The following is a 19,701-nucleotide window of genomic DNA, read 5'->3' on the forward strand; positions in this document are numbered from 1 at the left end:
GACGCCCCCACACCTCACGCTCCAGGACTGGGCCAAGTGCCCTTTCCCGACTCGGTCGCAGCTGAGGCCACTCTAATAAACACCGTGCTCAAGGCCAGTCGCCCCGAATCAGCAACTAAGGGTGAAACAGGGTCGGGGTCACATTGCAGAGGAGGACAGGGGGTGGCTGGTAGCTGGGGGGTGGCCGGGGTCTCTGCTGCATCCGGACGGCTGTGGGGGCAGCGGAGGGGGACAGCAAGAGCCCAGGGAGAAAACAATCACCACGGGAGGGAATGCAGAGTGTGGATTGTTTTTTTAACATTTTATATCAATGAATTCAGAAATTGAGAACAATCTGCCCTTATTTTCTGTCACTATTTCAGGGACTTGCGTAGCCATAGAAACCAAGACAGACTGGCACACAGTTCTCGGCCTGTCTGGCCACGGTCGCCACTTGGAAGGGGATTCTAGGCCACCAGGGAGCAGCGCCGTCCTGGGAGGATGTGACGGGAACCTTCTGGCAGGGCCTCTCCGCAGGCGACAGTCCACAGTAAGCGGGCTGGGAGCTTAAGGCTCTGAAGGCTCCCGAGGGAAGGGAAGCCGCGCCAGGAACAGCGGGCAGACCCTGGCGGGAAAGTGCAATCATCGATTTCCACCCAGAGTGACTAATGAGCGCCACGGCCAGGTTTGGAACCAACGCGGCTTCTGCAGCCTCCACAACGACCGGCCTCGTCTCCTGCGACGCTCCATTTGCACTTGCTGGATAAAAGCATCCCGGTAAATTACACCGTCCAGGGTTTTAATGTTTAAGCCCATTCATTTCAGATTCATGAAGTATTTATCCACCAATCCAATTTTCATTTCCATTTGTTGTGCCTCTGGGACTTTTTTTACTTGATTAGGGACGGCTGCTACGTGTGTGAGGTTTGGGCAAGATAAATGCTGTGCACACAGCTGAGCCCTGGGTGTCTTCCTGCCAGCGAACACGGGGTTTCTGGAGGCCGGTTTGGCTGATTTGCGAATTCGCCGTCACGAGGCACCGTGACAGCCCGGGAGTGTTCATGCCGGAGTCGCCCAATCCGCCGGGCTGGCCGCCTGGCCTCACCCTTCAAGTCAACGCTCCGCCTGCCCTGGATTTTCAGCCCCTGGGTCGTGCACGACACAGCCACAGCCAGCTGGGGAAGGACCCCGGCCTGTTTGTGGGGTGCACCGTTCTGCACTTCCCTCTGCTCATGTTATTGCAAATCAACATGAATAATGTCCATCAGTGCTCTGAAATCAAAACATGCCACCACAGCAAACGATGCTGAAGAAAACGGTCATTCATTCAACAACTTTTTTTTTTTTTTTACCAATTTCAGTAATGAGATTTTATAGATATCAAAAGGACAATAAAGAAATACTATTAACAGATTTGCATTAATAAACAATTTAGATATTTTCATAAACCATTAAAGCTCACTCAAGAGGAAATACCATTAAATATTTGTCGGATTAGTGGATGCTAGTAATTATCACAGGCAGGGTGCTGAGTCCGGGCTGCGGAGATACATAAGGCATTTTCGTCCCGAAGCAGCTCTTGGTTTCCTGGAGGGAAAACAGCAAATAAAGCTTCATACTGACCCCGTGGAGAAGAGCGGGGGAGACTGGTTCAGGAAGAGCTCGTCTGGGTACGCGTCACTCTGCCAACACAGGAAGGACTGGGAGAAAACGTTTATCGGAACAAGAGCAGCCACACCGGAGGACGCAGCCCTCCGTCAACCACCCTCCGCCAAGCTCCCCTCGTCTTAGGTCGGTCCCGACTTGCCCCCGCAGCCCTGAGGGACCAACTCTGGCCAAGCCGGGAAGTCCTGCGCCTGCACCATGCTCAGCAATGTTGTCGACTGCCTTGCAACGCCAAGCCGGGCCTGTGCTGGGTGTCAGAGGAGCAACAGCGAACAAGGCCAGGGGTCCCTGCCCCCACCCAGCTTGCTTGCCTCTGGCAACTCTGATTGGCATCAGCACCAGCCTCACCTGGAGACTTATATCCCCAGACAATTCAACAACATGTGACAGAGGCCGGGCCAGGGTGGCTCCTGCGTGCAGTCCCAGCCACTCTGGAGGCTGAGGCGGGAGGATCGCCTGAGCCCAGGAGTTGGAGGCTGCAGTGAGTTGTGATGACACCACTGCACTCCAGCCCAGGCAACGAGCAAGACTCTGTTTAAAAAAATAAAATATTAATATAATGACATAAAAGATACAAGCAAATGAACGGGAACAATGTATCGTAGTCACTCCTGCAAGGCACGTGCTTGCCTCAGGGCCAGCTGCTCACCTTCCACCTGTCACCGTTTCCCATGTCCGGCCCCTCGTCTTCTCTTACCTCCCTGTCTATGATCTCGTTGGTTTCAAACCTACCCTCCACCTCACTCACAGCAGGATCTACCAGTCCAGCCGGTCTGCCCTGCTGCCCTCGGCTCCACGAGCTCCTCACCTGGCCCCGCAGGCCGGCAGCCTCCCCGCCTCCTTCCAGTCCTCATGTCACCCTCACCAGTCCCGTCTCTCTCCCAGCCACAGGCTCTGCCACTCCTCCTCTCTAGCTTTGTGCTCCAGGAGCAATAAACACCTCAGATACCCTCCTGCTTCTTCCTTCTGTGTCTCTGCTCCGGGGCTCCCTCTGTCTGGAATCCCTTCCTTCCCCTCCCCTTCCCCCCTCTCCCTGCAGACGCCGGCAGCTCCTCCTCCATCCAGAGCCCCTCTCTGGAGCCTCCCCCTTGACTGTCTCTGGGGCTACAGGTGGCGTCTTGTATCTGTTCACAAATCTACCTGCCTTTCCTTATTGTGTAGCTATGAGGATGAGAGATAGACCCTGAGCACGTGTGCATTCGCAGTGCCGGGGTTAATATTTGCTCACTGTAATGGATTTTGGTTAAATAAGTGAAAGAGAAAGGCAGTGGGTTTTGTGTTTGGTCGAGTTTGTGCTCATTCTTCCCAGACCCCTTTGATTAAACAGACACAAAACACAACGAAACCACCAAGCCCATCAGTCCACTGAGTCTTTCCTTTTAATATGAAGAGGCAGCACCTAATAAATGATAGCAGACAGGGTGTTGGTAAATAATGGCGCCTTCCGTACATGGGGTCGCTCTGCTGGGATACGTGGGGTATTCCTAACCTCCCGCTGGCTTTCTGCCGTGCTCTCGGGAGGACTCTAAATCCAAAGCATTTCTATTACCGTCGACATCCCCGAAACCAGTTCACAGTTTTGGTAACGATAGAATGTTTGGTCTCTGACAATTATGCATATATTTCCCCCTTTCCACCAATCTGGCGTTTTCACTGCCTCAGTTGCTACCGGAGAGGAAAAGATTTCCGGAAGTCCCCCCCAGATTTGAAACCTCCGTCCATCTTCAGGGTGTCGGGAGACGTAAGCAAGACACCCCACTGGAGCCGTCAAAGGACGGTTCTTCTCCAGACCGCGAAGTCCAAGGGCACAGAAACTGGCGACCAATTGAAACAACAGGGAACAAAGGGAAACTAAGTGTATCCGTGAAATGTACAAGCTGAGGTATCCATGCAAAGAGCAGCATTTCGGAGGGAGGCTCAGGTTTTTCAATCTCGCCTATCTACAGGTTTATTATTTATGAATAACTTTCCACTTAGATGGCCCGTGTTCTGTCTGGAAATAGCATCTTGCCACTACCTTGTGCTTCTCAGGCACAGCTGTCCTAGGGATCGGTGACACAACAGCTGTCAACGTCATGGGGTCCCCGAACATTAGGGGTGCATCATGCTGCCGGCCATGAAGGTGGCCATTCGTCTGAGATGCTGGAAAACCCGCTTTGTTTGTTTGCTTCTCGGTGTGTCCACTTTCCAGTGAAGTATAAACGTCAGATATCGGGGAGGAAACGCACTGATTCACCAGGTTTGGTCTCTCGGAGGCTGAAACACTCCCAGCGGTTTCCCATGTGACTATTTTAGGCATAGACTGAACTTGTGCCTAATCATACAATCAGATTGCTTCAGCCTCCCAGATACATATGGGCAAAAATAGTAATTCCTGACCAAGCTATTATTAGCGTTTGCTGCCTGAATCATCCCAAGACCTATTTGTTTTTAGAAGTGATATGAACCTAATTAAAGTATGACCAATCTGAATATTTTTTTCCTAGCTGGAGCCCCTATTAGCAGCTTCTAGTTAGAAATCCTCTCCTGAATGAACTTTTCTGCCGTAAGCATCGTCAGTTTACCCGTAAAACTTAAGCCCTAAAGGAAGTCTCACTGTGTATGTGATAGTTACATGCTTCCTGTTACAAAACATTGGTGTTGGACGTAGCTACCGTCTACTATGTTGGGTCTCGAGCTCTAATCACCCTGCAGGATAAGAGATTCTGCAACGGTGAGAATTTCGTATGACACAAAGTATCAGAATGGTCAAGTCCACAGGGTAGAATGAAGATGCCCTTTATCTGCAGCGAGCATGGGATGCAGGGACTGCTACACACACGTGAAGTGTCTGTGTGTCATTGGAGTGATCACTTGGGAAGTTTTATTTCAGCTGGTTTGATATAATCTTCAAGGCCTAATGTGACAATCCTAAGCCATCTAACATTTGTTTCCATTGGACACACAATGTAAATATATTAATCTGAATTACAGCTGTAATAACAGGTGCTTCATTATTCAGAAGGTATGAGTTGGGTGTTACTTTTAAAATAGCATTTGGTGCTTTCCCGGACTAGCAGTTCAGGTTTAACATGAATTACTGGCCCAGTTAACCCTCTGTTATGAGCTAGCTCTTTGTGAAAATTGGGCCAAATTTAAATTGTGTGTGTGTGTATGTGCATGCCAGTGAAAACCATACAATCGAGACAACCTGAAGAATTGCGTGAGTTTTATTAAGCAACTACTACAAATACTCTGGCTACGAGGACCATGGCAATCTAGCTACCCCGGTTGCTGTTCCTAGGCGTTGCCGCACAGGGTGTGTTCTTGCACGCAGAAGTTGCCCAAGGCTCTGATGGACTTGACCTTTCCCCTGTCCCTGAGGACGAGGCCTGTGGCACAGCAGGGTGGAGCAGGAGGTGACATGTGTAATTGTTGGTTTGTCAGTTTCCCATTCTCCCTTTCATTCCCCCAACCCGCCATTCCTGATCCCTCTTCTTTTACTGACTCCCCAACTCCCCATCTTGTGCCCCGTTTCTACAGGGTCTTATGCTTACCCGGCTATTCAGCAAATCTCCAAGTAAGTTTGAATCTGATGCCTTATTAAGCAAGATCAAAGTAATATCTCTGCTGGTGGGATTTCAGGCAGATGGTAATAGGTAATTGGACTTGGGCAGGGTGGTTGGGGAGAATTTGTGTAAGGGGTTTTGAACCTTTACCGCCTTACCCCTACGTTCTTAAGGTCAGAGGTCAAGAATGTTAAGAATTACCCCGTCCTTCCTGTTTTTGCCTATTAGACTACTGCTGGTCAACACCCACTCAATGTCCTCAAAATAGAGATACCAGAGACATTGGCTCACCCTGATCCATCATTCCTCTGTCAATAAAATATTTTTAATAACTATTAATAACTTAGAACACAGTTACTGGAAAAATGCAAAGAGCTCACTTCTACAGCAACCGATAAAAGTAACATTTTAAATCAGATGGGATGGAAGCTCTGACAACATTAAATAAAATGTTTCTAAGCAACAGGGTAGAAGAATCAAAGAGTTTCAATAGAGCTGACATTAATAAAATAAAAACGGGATCCAAAAATAGCTTCTTTTTCTTATAAGCAACTTGCTCTAGAAGGTAAAACAAACTCCTTCCCAAAACTCCGTCTGTTGGATGCTGATGTCTTTCCAGACGTTCCACTGTGGCCTAGCATGGAACGGCCGTGTCAGTAGCCGAGGGCTAGTGTGTATCAAAGACCTGAAGCGTCAGTGCTGGGAACGGTGACATGACACGCCCTTCCTCAACTCTCAGTTATCAGCGTAACTTACAAATAAAAATGAATGTTTAACATTCTCCTTTGCATATGCTGTGGCTCCGTCTAAGCAGAAGTTTTGATTCCCTCGCTAGTGAAACACTAGCTTTGTCAGCAGGAAGTATTTTAAAAGAGGAACGAGTGTCTATAAAAGACCCGAGTTAAGTACTTAATAGGTTCTAGTCTGGGAGAGAATGTGATCTGTTCATGTCACCTTAATGCCACGAAACCAAAAACCCTTTAATACTTGCAGATCAATTTTCCCACCGCTGTGTCTTTGAAAGGATAGCTTAGAAATCGGTGAACAGTCTCATTAGCTTATTTAAGAGATGAGTACAGTGTGTGCAGTCTGCAGAGAAGGCGTGTGGCATGCAAATGTGTGTTCTTGGCTCTGTTACTCTGTGCATGAATGCGGGCATACACACACACACACACACACACACACACACACACACACACGCGCGCGCGCGCGCGCTTGTGTAATGAGATCAAGAAAGGAAAAGGAGGCCTCTGTGTGGCCATTGGCCGGGCTGACGAACCAGTGTGGGATATCTAACTTCCCCGATCCTGCTGCCAGCTGGAAGTTGGCGCAGAGGGTCGAGGGGAGGGGCACGCGGGTCATCACATCGCAGGAAAAGTTTGTGTGAAATACATGCATACGTTCGTACATGGATGCGTGCAGGAAGGATAGTTTTAAGAGTAGTTTATGTGATGGTTAAGCACTTTTTAGAAACTTCTCTCTTACCCACACACCCCTCTCGTGTGTGCATTTAGCCTCGCCGGAGGCTATCTGTAAGATTCGGGGCACATGCCTGTGTTCCACAAGACTGCATATCTCTTTCCACAACAAGCCAGATTTTTCTCCCACATCATGTCTTTACATATTAATACTCCATGTACAAATTCCGGAACTAGTGCTTTGCTCCTTTAAATCGTCTTCAGTTTCAAAAGTGATCAACTTAACCCACTCCGGTCTTTCAGTCTGCTAGGTGGACGTTTCCGAGACCAGGTTTGATGTTACGGTTTTCATTGTTTCTATTCCTGTCGCTTTCTGCCGTATCCCAGTGAGAGTGGAAAGTCGCCACAGAGCAAGATGTCTACCTTGTTTATGGAAAACGATGAGCACAAAGTCCACTTAAAATTCCTTCCGCAAAACCCCAGGTTGAGCTGCCAGTTGCCCCTACTGTTTTGCCGAGGCAGCTGTCACAGAGTGCCCGCCGTCTTAACCACGCTGTGCCTTCCGGGTCTGTAACAGGCGCACGAGGGAGCGAGAGGCGTGAGACTGACACCGAGGGCAAAGTTAATGTCCTTTCACTCGGCCTCCCTTTCTAATACTGTTTGCTGACGTAGCCGTTTTTCACTGTGATAACGTGACGGTGCTTTCATTTGGACATATGGCCTGCAGTAAAGCTGTCTGTCCGGACCGACGTCAGCATGTGTATTTAAATGGCACCACACCATGCAAATACCAGGTCAGCTGCAGCCCCTGGCAGTTAAAAAAAAAAAAAAATACTAAATTGATAGGGAAATTAAACTGCTTCTAATTACATACAGTTTGATCGTTGAGAGTCAAACTATGGAAGTGTGTCTTGCACTGTTCTAGAGAAGCCTCAGAACATTGTGCAGGTGGGCGACTGCTGTGGCCGGACTGCAGGACGCCCTGCAGGTAAAATCGAGCTGCCCCCACCCCCGCAGCGGCAAGAGCCCAGCCTCTTACATCGTCACAAGGGTCAGAAGTGAAGCCGAACCTAAAACACCACCTCCAGGCAAAGCTTTGGGGAAAAGTGAAGAACCTTAAACGAAGAAGCCAGAGACTTGCTTTCTCCTCTGGCTCAGCCAATAACTGGCTGTGTGAACACAACTTAAATCACACTTACTGCCATCTCGGGTGCCCCAAGTGGCTCTCAGTTGACATACAGATCACATTTTAGCTCCCAGCGTGGCCTTCGATCTCAGCCACTGTCCCACTCCAGCTGTGCCAGGTGACCTGGGGGCAGGAGGTGCCTTCCAGTGCTGAGTCGGCCACTGATGAGCTGTGTGGCCTTGCACAAGTGACTTCATCTCTCTGGGACTCGATTTTTTTAATTGGTGATGGAGAGATCGTGACAAGAGCTACCTTGTAGGGCTGGGGTGAGGACTGAGTGAGCTGAAACTGTCATGGCCTCAGCACGGCACCTCACAAGGAGTATTATGCTCGTGAAAGAAAGACTAGTCCCTTGACTTTAAACTCCAGCTTTCAACCCATCTGCTCCGCAGCGCTCTCCGAAGTAAGTGCATACGGCTAAAGCCTCGGCAGACGACCGTTGTGCTGAGTCGCAGTCCTGCCGTGTCGCTGCAGTCAGGGCGTCTGAAAAGCAAAGAGACCGATGTTCCTTTGACGCTTGATCCACCTCACAGGGACCCTCGTATCTGTCCTTCCCGTACTTCTGTCTTCCTTGTGCACCTGTGAGCCCAAAGGGGGGCTGCTCCCTGTGACGAGTCACCCTCCCTCCCCACTTGCCCTGGCAAGCTTTGTTCCTCTTTCAAGATGCTCTCAAATGCCACCACGCCTGTGACACGTCCTGGTTCCCCAGCCAGGATCCTTAGAGGTGACGCAGATCCCACCTTGTTTGCTGGGACCTGAGGCCCCTGTGCTGTGAGGGAGCCTGGCTCTGTGGAGAGCCCGCGTGTGCGCACCCTGGTCACCAGTCCTGTCACCGTGTCTTCCCAGTTGGGTCCCAGCCATCGTGGGACTGAGACAAGCCATCTCTTCTCTCTCCCACGCTCGCTCTAAATTCCTAACCCATCGAATCTATGGGAATAATTACATACTTGCTTTATGTTGGTAAATCCTGGGCTAATTTATGACGCAGTAAGAGTAAACAAACAATTTTCTATAATTCCAAAAGACTTTGTATGTATTATATATACCAACATGATAGCCTCAGTCCCATTGCAAAATAATGGTCTTTATTTGTCCTCACAGGATGGCAAGCTACATACATGATAGATGCTAGATGTGTGTGTTGAGTCAATCATTTCTTTGAGGATAGAGATGTCAAATAATAGATTGTAATGACAATTATAATTTATATTTATAATCATCAGACACTTGTCCAGTGCCTCAAACTCTATGTAAACTCTCAACAGTGCATGCCGTGGACAGCAGTGCTTGCTACCTGCTCACACGCTGAACACGTGTTGAGCGCACACGCACTCTGCATGCCTTGGTTCCCCCCAGAGCCCTGCCCCGGCCACACCGGCATCTCCGTATTTATTGGACTCATCACTCAAAGAGACTGCCTAACTTGGCCTGGCTTAGGGAAATCTCTCCTTCCCTGCCACATACGTCGTGCCTGAGCATAAAGCCCTCCTTGCAGTCGTCCCTGCCAAATCGGCACAGCACGTGGCGGAGAGCCGGCAGCCAGGCTGCAAGCGTCCCGGCAGATCCCTCCGTGGGAAATGCTCGCACCCTTCAACCAGCAGTGCCTCGCACCTCCTCCCTCTGATTGTCAAACACTCTATTTTTATGCGGTTTGAGTAAGCCAAGAAAGTAGAGTTTTTATTTTCATTGCCAGCTTTAGCTGACTATATATAGACGCATATTATATGCTCACATAGATACGTGACATATAAATGTATATTCACACCGAGTTTTCTCCACCGGGTTCGCAGCCTTATTTGGCTCCACCGTGCGGCTGAGAGCGCCTGGTGATACCTCAGGGCCTGCTGTTCACTTGCTCCTCCGTGTGCCGTGCGGGGAGAATCCGTGCCGGCTCTGCCAAACGCCAGGCGGGAGCTTCAGTTCTGGCTTCATTTACCTTGTGGGGTGGGAGGTGAATCTTGGATTTGGCGTCCACGTGCAAACCAGTTATGCCACTTCTCGAAAGTCTAATTCTGCAAATAACATTTCAAGAAGCCACATAAGCCAACGAGCCGTGCAAAGGGGCCGAGATGAAAGTCTACGTGAAATTTACCCCAAACCACAATCACAGGCTCCGGGACTGGGGTTCATGAAGGGAGACTATAATGTGTGAATGGTAAAAGTGGGGGGTGGGATTTTCTGGGGTTGGGGGTGCCCGTGAGACCACGCTGGACACTGGTGGTCCGAGTGCAACAGGAGGGAGGACACGTTGGCGGGGCAGCCATTGGCCTGTGGGCTCTGGCCTGGGAAGAGCTCGTGTTCAGGAACCTAGTAAATTCCATGAAGAAAAACAACCCAAACACTTGGCACCAATCACCCCTGTGCCGGGACTTTTCTAGGCACTTTACATGTTGCCCGTGGACTCTGCACCACCCCGTGGCAAGGGATTTGGTGCCTCTGACCTGTTTCCTCATCTGAGCTGAGGGGTCTCCCCACCTCGCCCTTCCCCCACTCCACACCCCCGTCCGCAGCTGCCTCCTCTCCCTCACTGGGGTCAGGGCTGTCGGGTGTGAGCTCACCCCCCTTCCAGATGTCTCATTACCTTCACTTAGGTTGTTATTTTTCTTTCCTGACTTCAGAAAAACATTGCCAGTCACCATCTCTGATTCCAATTTTCCTCTTTCTCCTGTATCTTCAAATACTGCCTCTGAATTAGCCCTGTTCCTTCAGGCTATAAATTCCCAAATCCACGAACATCTCCACTGACTGCTGTCTCCTCCAGAGGCCCTCTTCGTTGTCTGCTTCAAGCCTGTCAAAGACCTGAGCATGATGTTCAATTCCCTCTAACTAAGGCCAAATTTTCTCACCCTTATCTTCCACTTCCCTCCATCCATGCCATCGTTTCTAGATCTATCGGAGTCTGAACCTACTCCCCAAACTGCCTGAATTTCCCCACATCTACACCTTGTCCATACATGCACATACTCTTCCCTTTGCCTTCTCTGTCCACTGACGTCCTGCTTATCCCTCAATCTTAAATCACAGGACCTCCTGCAGTGCTTACTCCAGATCGCCAATAAAATGAAATTTCCCTCTCCCATGGGTATCAATCTAATTCGATACAATAACCACCCCACATCTCAGTGGCTTACAACAACGGTCAGTTTCTTACTCTCGCTGCACTTAGGCGGAGGATCCTCTTATGCTGGAGCCAGGCTAGGTCAGCCTGGGGCTCAGAGGAAGAACAAGTGAGCTGGTAGAAAGTCACAGTGGTGCTTACGTCTTTGCTTGGAGGTGACACCTGTCTGGTCTCTCACATTTGATTGGCCAAGTCCAAAGTCTGGGGGGGGGTAGGAATGTCTACTTCTTTCAGGAAGGGGAGACGTTGACAATTGCAAATATGATCTTTCAGTACTTTGCTTATATCTTTATTATAGCATGAAAAAACAGTATGCCTATGTCCCTTTTATTTAAGGTAAGAACTGAGTTTTGATCATCTTTGTATCCCCCATATTTGTCTTAATATTGAGATATTGGAATTTTAGAGATTTTAAAACACTATAATTTGTTTAATGTGGAACATATGATTTAGTTTTTCAATTAAACTTTTCTGCCTTGGATAAGTATTGCATTTGATCAATATTTATTGACACTTATATGTTAATCTTCCTACATCCTAAGGGAGAGGCTAGGCAGTCACACAGTAAACTTGACTGATTTCTTAATCAAATTTTATTTATTTATTTATTTATTTTTTGAGACAGAGTCTCACTTTGTTGCCCGGGCTAGAGTGAGTGCCGTGGCGTCAGCCTCGCTCACAGCAACCTCAAACTCCTGGGCTTAAGTGATCCTACTGCCTCAGCCTCCCGAGTAGCTGGGACTACAGGCATGAGCCACCATGCCCGGCTAATTTTTTCTATATATATTTTTAGTTGGCCAGATAATTTATTTCTATTTTTAGTAGAGACGGGGTCTCACTCAGGCTGGTCTCGAACTCCTGACCTGGAGCGATCCACCCGCCTCGGCCTCCCAGAGGGCTAGGATTACAGGTGTGAGCCACCACGCCCAGCCTTAATCAAATTTTAATGAAAGGACAACTACAGTCGGAGCTCTCGAGCAGAAAGATTTCATACAGGATATTAAGCGCCTACAAAATCGTAGCCTAGTGGAGCACAGACTCCGGATTTCAAAGGCATACCGTATAGGTGATATTCTGAGACCAGAAGACTGATCCTATGGTCACCTCTGCTGCTGTCATGAATGGTCCCCGTGATCGTGAGGCCGAGTACCACACGGCGGAATGCTCGGTCCAGCTACAAGCCTCCATGCCTTGGTGACCTGGCGCGGCCCCAACCTCAGCAGCACAGAGATGGCCTCTGCTCCTCTCCACAAGCTCAGCTCATGACCCGATGCGTTCACATCCAGAACTCTGGCTGCACCTGCATTTCTCCCCAAACACTATTCCCTCCAGGCTTTGTGGTATTATGGGCCCTGCGGAAGGAGTAAGGGCCCTAATGCAGGTGGCAGAAGGGGACTACACTACTTCACAACATAATATAACTTAAAATTGAATATCAGACATCTGTTTTTAAATGTGAAAAAAGTCATCAACGTGGAAAGAGACAGGGGAGGTGTGGAGCCACTCTCAGAAAGAGCCACTCCTTGAACTCTATCAATACTTGCAGTTGTGTTACCTCCACGTCACTCATTCATCCAGCAAATATTTACTGAGCAGCCTGACAAGACAGAGCCGTGCTGAAAACAAACAAGTGAGAAGGCTGCTACTGTGGGTGGCGACAGGTGCATGTCCGTGAGAGGCTGAACCAGGATAAGGCAGGTGTCCGGGAGGTGGGGACCTTAAGCTGGTTCTTGAAGGGTGAGTGGGGATGAGCCAGGTGAACAGGGAGGAGCAGGCAGGATGAGGTGGCAGAGTCACGCTGGGACAGATGAGTGTCTGCAATAGCGTGCTCAGGGGTTTGTACCTTAACGTGCAAGGTGTGAATCACAGTGCCTGGCACAAAATAAGTTCTCAGTAAATCCTAATCCTTTATGATTTATCCTGCGGGCAACAGGAAGTCAACGATGGATTTCAAGTGTCGTGTGTACGTGTGTCAAGGTGATTAGGGGGGTGACGTAATAAGCTGTGCAGCTTCTGAGCTCCTTTGGCTACAGGGAGGAAATAGATGGTAGAAGATTACAATAGAAAGAAATTAGCCGGGCATGGTGGCGCATGTCTGTAGTCCCAGCTACTCGGGAGGCTGAGGCAGGAGGATCGCTTGAGCCCAGGAGTTTTTGAGGTTGCTCTGAGCAAGGCTGACGCCACGGCACTCTAGCCCGGGCAACAGCATGAGACTCTGCCTCAAAAAACAACAAAAAGCCCCATAAATTGTAGAAGATCAATATTAGAGACAGAGTGGCGGTGTAGAGGCCTGATGGGGTAGCTAGAGCTGAAGGGCAGCAGAGAAGGGGGAGGGGCAGCGTGTAATTAACATATAGGTGGGGGGGACGGGGTGAAGCAAAGGCTGACGCTGTTTCCCAGTGGGGCAGTGGGGCCGTTCCCTGAGACCAGGAATGCTGGAGGCGGGCAGGGGAAGGAGAAATTTTGTTTGTTTTATTGAAAACGTCCAGCTTTGATGCCCACGGGATATGCAGGCAGCTGGGCACAGGGTGAAACTAATGAGAAAATCTGGACTAGAAATATAAATTCTGGAATCTGGCAGCCTTTAGAGAGTAATTAAACCCACGGGAGTGGATAAAATGGCCCTGAGGCGCGCCTAGGGAAGAACCCGGATGGTCCCCTTTCGCTGGAGGACAAACAGAGGAAGAGGAGTCGCTGGACAAGACCGAGACTTTTCCAGAAGTAGGAAAAGCCCAGAGTCGAGTTGTGAAGCCAAATAGGAAGGCATTTCAAGGAGACAGTGTTACAAATTTTGCTGGAAATTCAAATAAGATTAAGAATTTTAAAAATTCCTTTTGCTTTACCTTACCATTCCTTCAGTCTCACTGAAACCACCATCTGCCTCATGGAAGCTGCCTTGAACTCTCTGTTCTCAGAATTTTTATTCTTTCTTGACCTCACTGGCCCCGTGTGGTCTAACCCACTGTCAGCACTTTACCATGGCTGCTAGCGCAGCCGGCCAGGGGCCCCAGAGCAATTCCCGGGGAGCAGCCTAGGCTGGCCCTGCCGTGGCCTGTTATCCTTTTCTGTCCCTTTTCACCCCTAATCAACGTCCGTGACCTGCCCCGTAGTGCCTGTGGCAAATATTTTCCATTTTCCTCAAAGCGTGATTCCCGTCCAGCGAGTCACCCGTCTCCCACTGTACCGGGAAGATGGGGTCCACTGATGTGAGCTTTCTTGGAAACTTCCCTTCCTCATACTTCAAAACTTCTCTTATCTTCTCCCATTCTTTCCCCTTTCCTATAAACGGAAAATAACAATGTCCTCCTCTCCAAATCTAACCTACTCACCTGTGACCTTAACCCCAGTCCACCAGTTGTCTGTGACCTGTCTAAGATCGATTTTCCTTCTGCTCTAGCCATTGCCTTCCAACCTATTACCAAATCGAAGTCTCCCGTGACAGACAGACTCCAAGACGTCCCCTAATCCCTGCCTCCTGGTATTCACAACCTGTGTGTTCCCTCCCCTGGCGTGTGGCTAGGACCTGTGACTTCTAACGGAGTATGGCAGAGGTGACAGGATGCATGTGATTACACGTATGCGATTCAGACACATGACGCCTGTCTTGTGAGGACGCTCGGCCTTACTAGCTTGGAGAAGGCAAGTGGCTGCGTTGAGAAGGGACCACGCGTGGCCTTCGGCCTACAGCTGCCGAAGCTGTGGTCCCGGGTCAAACAGCCCACGAGGAGCTAACAGGGTCCCAGCTGCTGACTGGAAGAGGCTCCTGCTCCAGGCAAGCGGCGGGCGAGACCACAGCCCTGGAGGCTGCCAGCCTTGCAGGGTTTCGAGGCCCTGAAGCGGGGGACCCAGTTAAGCCACGTTTGGACCCCTGAACCGCAGAAACTGTAGGATAATAAATGTGTGTTGTTCTAAGCTGCAAGTTTGTGGTAATATTGTTATATAGCCCTACATAGCTAATTCATCTTCCAGATCCTAAAAAATCCCTCCTCTAAAAACTCTGTTCCTTCAAACAATGACCATTCTTCTCCTTGGCCCTTTTTTGTGATATTTCTTGAAAGAGAAGGGGAGTCTCTACCAGCTACATCCACATTCTTATCACCCAGCCTGTGATGAATTAAAAATGGCCCCAAGTCTTGGCCTCTCCTCCCGCTGAGAAGCGGAGGAAATAGCTGTTTCCCTCCCCTTGAATCAGTGTTGCCTCGTGAACTCCTTTTATTAACAGAATGTGGTTGAGACGATACTATGTAACGTCAGGGACTGGGACTTAACAGACCTACAGCTCTGACTGCTGGGCCCTGGGGACATGCCCTCTTGGAATCCCACTGCCATGCCGTGAGAAGCCCAAACCTCACGCACAAACCATGTGGGGCAACCAAAGCTCTCCAGTCACGGCCCCAGCTGAGTTCTCAGCCAGCAGCCAGCACTGCCCTCTTGTCATGTGAACGAGCCATTTGGGACATTCCTGCCCAGCCAGGCCTGCAGGTGACTGCAGTCTCCGGGGCCCCGGCCAACGCCATTCGGAGCTGAATAATCACCCAGGTGAGCCCAGTCAGCGCACAGAAATGTGAGAAACAATAAACGCTGCTAATGTTTAAAAACCGTGCCTGGCATTGCGCGCTAGGCAGCAACGGACAACTAGAGCACTCGCAATACTTTTCCTCTTTGCTCTCTTTCAAGCAGTTTCTTTCAAGAATGGTGACCTTAGTCTCAAAATTCAGTAGCTTTTTTTGTTTGTTGTTTTTCTTGACACCTCCAAGGTACATGACACTAGTGAAATTCTTTTTCTTGACACTTCCTCCTCCTTTCATTTCTGTGACGGATGCTAGGACTCGGTTTCTTCCTCTCTGCCCCTAAATGGAGATGCCGTGGAGCTGCACGTGGACGTCTCTCTGTAGCTCTTCCTTGGCAGTCTCATCCCGTCTCATTGTCTCAGATACCGCCTCTGTGCAGACAATGTGCAAATTCTTTACGAGGCATAACGATCAGCTAGTCAAGGGCTGGAAATGGACCAGACAACTTTTAATCCTGGATCCACCAATTACCTGCCATGTGACCTTCGGCAAGTGGTTTAACCTCTCTAAACATCCATTTTCTCCTCTCTTAAATCTGGATAATAATGGGATCTTGCTCATAGGAATATGGCTTCAGACTGCCCCAGAATAAGTGCTCCAATAAATCGGTGCTTCTCAACATTTTATAGTTTTTTATATCACTGCTTACATAAGAAAAATGGTGATGCTTGTGTGCACTCCGGGTGACGGAAGTGGCCACTCAGGTCCAAGCTGAGGGCTCTGGCCTCTCCAACCCTGCCCAGCCCCCACCCACGACCATCAGCCCACTGTTGGCACAACCAATGCCAAGCTTTACAAGAAATGGTAGCAGTTATTATCCTTAGATCTGGGCCCGATCTCTCTCCCAGGACTCCGAGTCCACCGTGACAAGCCTCTGTCAGACACTTCCTGCCACCTCCATCCCAGAGCCAGACGGTGGTTCTCAAAGTGTCATTCCAGGGTCTGCAGCATCAGCATCACCTGAGAACTTGTTGGAAAGTTCTGATCCAGACCACTGAATCCGCAACTCTGGGGATGGCCCTGCAGTATGTTTTGTTTGTTTGTTTGAGAAGCGTCTCACTCTGTTGCCAGGGCTGGAGTGCAGCGGCATCATCACAGCTCACGGCAACCTCAAGTTCCTGGGCTCAAGCGATCCTCCTGCCTTAGCCTCCTGAGTAGCTGGGGCTACAGGTATGTGCCACCATGCCCAGCTAATTTTTCTATATTTTTGTAGAGACGGGGGTCTCAATTTGTTGCTGAGGCTGGTCTCAAACTCCTGGCCTCAAGCAATCCTCCCACCTCGGCTTCCCAAAGTGCTGGGATGGTGGGTGTGAGCCACTGTGCCCAGCTGGCAATATGTATTTTAGCAAACTCGTCAGGTCATTCTGAGGCAGGCTACGGTCTGAGAGCAGGTGACCTACGGTGATTTCATCTCTGCGTGGCCAAGCCCCACCCCCCTCGCCGCCTCTGCTCCCCATTTGGGTTACTTGGTTCCACTACCCTCCAGGCGACCTCCAATTCACTGTCCCCTCTCCCCTCACCTGCGCTCTGCACCGAGTCAGTCATCAATCCTGTCTCTGCCTCCAACTCTATTCCTCATGCACACGTTCCTCCCTTGGCTCTGTTCCCACCACTGTGTGTGAGGAAGTGCCGACCAATTTCCCTCAGACCAATTCATTTAAAAGCCGATTTGCCTATGACCAATTTCACTCCCCACCAGTTAGAATACACCAAATTCATTTAAAAATTAATTCCACACAGTCAAATCTGCCCATTATTTTCTTTATGACTTCTAAGTCCTTCTCAGACTTCTACTAAGTCTTGCACCTCCAGATGTTATAAAATCTAATTCTATTTTATTTGTCTAGTTTTTTGTTTGTTTTTACAAGTTCATTTTCTTACATTTAACTTTTTAATTACCTGGAGTTAGTTTTGGCTAGGGGTGTAACGTGAAGGTCAAAGTGCAGCGCTTACTGGGAAGGAGAAAGGCGGCTCGTTTACAATCCCAAGTTCTGAGCTCTTAGCAGCTACAACCCTGCTCCCCTCTGGCCGTGGAAAGATCAAAGCCTGGGGAGGCTGAGGGGAATGACTGTCCCATTTTCCACCTTTGACTTTCTCTGACGAAACTCACTGTCTCATTAGTAGCTTGAAATGGGTTTACTGGCTGGAAAATGAAGGCATAAGTGTCCTTGGACAAATTAGCTTTAAAGTCCTTAAATGTTTAAAAATTAGTGTAGGACTAAGCTTTCTGGATCTTCCCTCACTCTAGGGCAGTTTCTCTTCCTGCTGCTCAACTGCGGTTGTGGGAGACCAGGTGGGGACAGGACGAGAAGCAACCGCTGGGGAGATGGGGAGACGGGGCAGCCCTCTGCAGGGCAGCGTGGGGAGTGTGGGGGGCAGTGTAGGGGGGGCGCAGAGGGAATGTCTTTTCCTCATCCACCCCAGGCTCACGGCTGGGACGCCAACAATCAAAGACAGATGAGCAAGAGGAAAGCGTACACATTTACTTAATATAGGTTTTACGTGACATGGGAGCCTTTAGCAATGACCCAAAGAAACAGGGAAACTGGTTGTGTTTTATGGCCAGTCACGCTCAGATATAGTTGGAGGACGAAAGGGTATCTGATGGTAACAGACTGGGGAGAGTTCAGCAGGGCTTGTTTGTTCAGATTCCTCTTGGCACCTCTGTGTGACATTCCTCCCTCTGTGTGACATTCCTCCCTGTGTGACATTCCTCCCTCTGTGTATAGGGCAGGACACAGGGTCACATGAGGATTTGCAAGGGAGAAGGGAGGGAAAGGCGAGAGTGACCTCCTAGGTTGTGGGACGTGCTCCGGGGAAGAAGGGCAGGGAGGAGAGAATGGCCTTCCTGCTTCTGGGTTTTCAATTCCAAGGTTTCATATTTTGGGGCAGTGTTTCCTGCAGGGGTCAGACACGTTTGGGATGCCTGCTCTCTTGCAAGCTTATACACAGCACAGGGGCAGTGTCACATAAAAAGGAAGGGAAAGCCACAAAGGGGGAGGACACTGCATGGGGACAGCTCCTGGGCAGGCTGGCTCCAGACAACCTGGGCAGCTGCAGCCAAGAGAAAGGGGCAGGGTCCCCTAGGACCCAGCTCCTCCACAAACAAACTTCAGTGACCCCTGCATGCTGTTTATCCTCCTCTCCCTTAAGTAACTACTTGTCCTTTTGTTTCCCAGGAATGGTGGATTTTGTGCAAGACAAAGGAGTTGAGATTCTGAGGGCTAAGACGTCTGGCCTCTCCTTAAAAAGCCTGGATCTGTGGCTGCTTCAGCCACATTCCCAGTAAGACGTCTTTTGCCTCTCGTATTGAGGACTGAACTCGGATCTTTTCTTTTGCTCAATGATTCCTTTCTAAGGGGGCCGTGAGTGACACGTACAAATGATAAAATCTTGCTCAACAGGTTTTGTTAACCAAATAGACTGTGGTTTACTTCTCAACCCAATTCCCCCACAGCATTAGCATCACCTGAAAGATAGACGCCCCTCATCCTAACTGAAGCTTCCAGCAGATCCTCATCTTAACTGGACAGATCCTTCTGTCTGGACCTCCCGGAGTGCTCAGACCTCCATCTTAACTTCAGCTTTTCCTTTCTGGTCTTTTAGGTAAAACCTAACTCTTTCAGCCAGTTGTCAGCTAAAGAATCCCTAGACCCACCTATGACTTGTAAGCCCCCGCTGCCAGATGTCCTGCCTTTTCCGGCCAGACCAATGTAAGCCCCCCACGTATTGATTTATGACTTGACCTGTAAATTCCTGTCTCTCTGAAATGTATAAAACCAACTGTAACCTCACCACTGTGAGTCCACTTGCTCAAGGCTTCTTGGGAGTGGCTCCGGGCCGTGGTCCTCAAATTTGGCTCAGACTAAACCTCATTTAATAATTTCACAATTTGGATTTTTTCAGTCCACAGTATTAAAAATTCCTTTCTTCCTTGGCAATCCTCATTGTGTCAATAACTGGATCGTTGTGCAATGAGCAACTGGGCCTAGGTCAAAACTCCCTCGTGGTTTCCATAGCAGCCTGGCTAGGCAGGGAGAGCCTGGGTCCCCCCAGCCCGAGCTGCCCTCCGCTCCCGTGTGACATGAGGGAAAGCTCTCTCATGCCGCAGGACGGAGAGGAAGGCCACTGCGTTGAAAACGGTGGGCCTCACCTGGGGCCTCTCATGGCCCGGGGAAAGGTTGAGACTGCCCTTCAGTAACGGGGTGCAAGGCGA

The sequence above is a fragment of the Lemur catta genome, chromosome 5 (assembly GCF_020740605.2).
Source record: "Lemur catta isolate mLemCat1 chromosome 5, mLemCat1.pri, whole genome shotgun sequence".
Classification (NCBI taxonomy): domain Eukaryota; kingdom Metazoa; phylum Chordata; class Mammalia; order Primates; family Lemuridae; genus Lemur; species Lemur catta.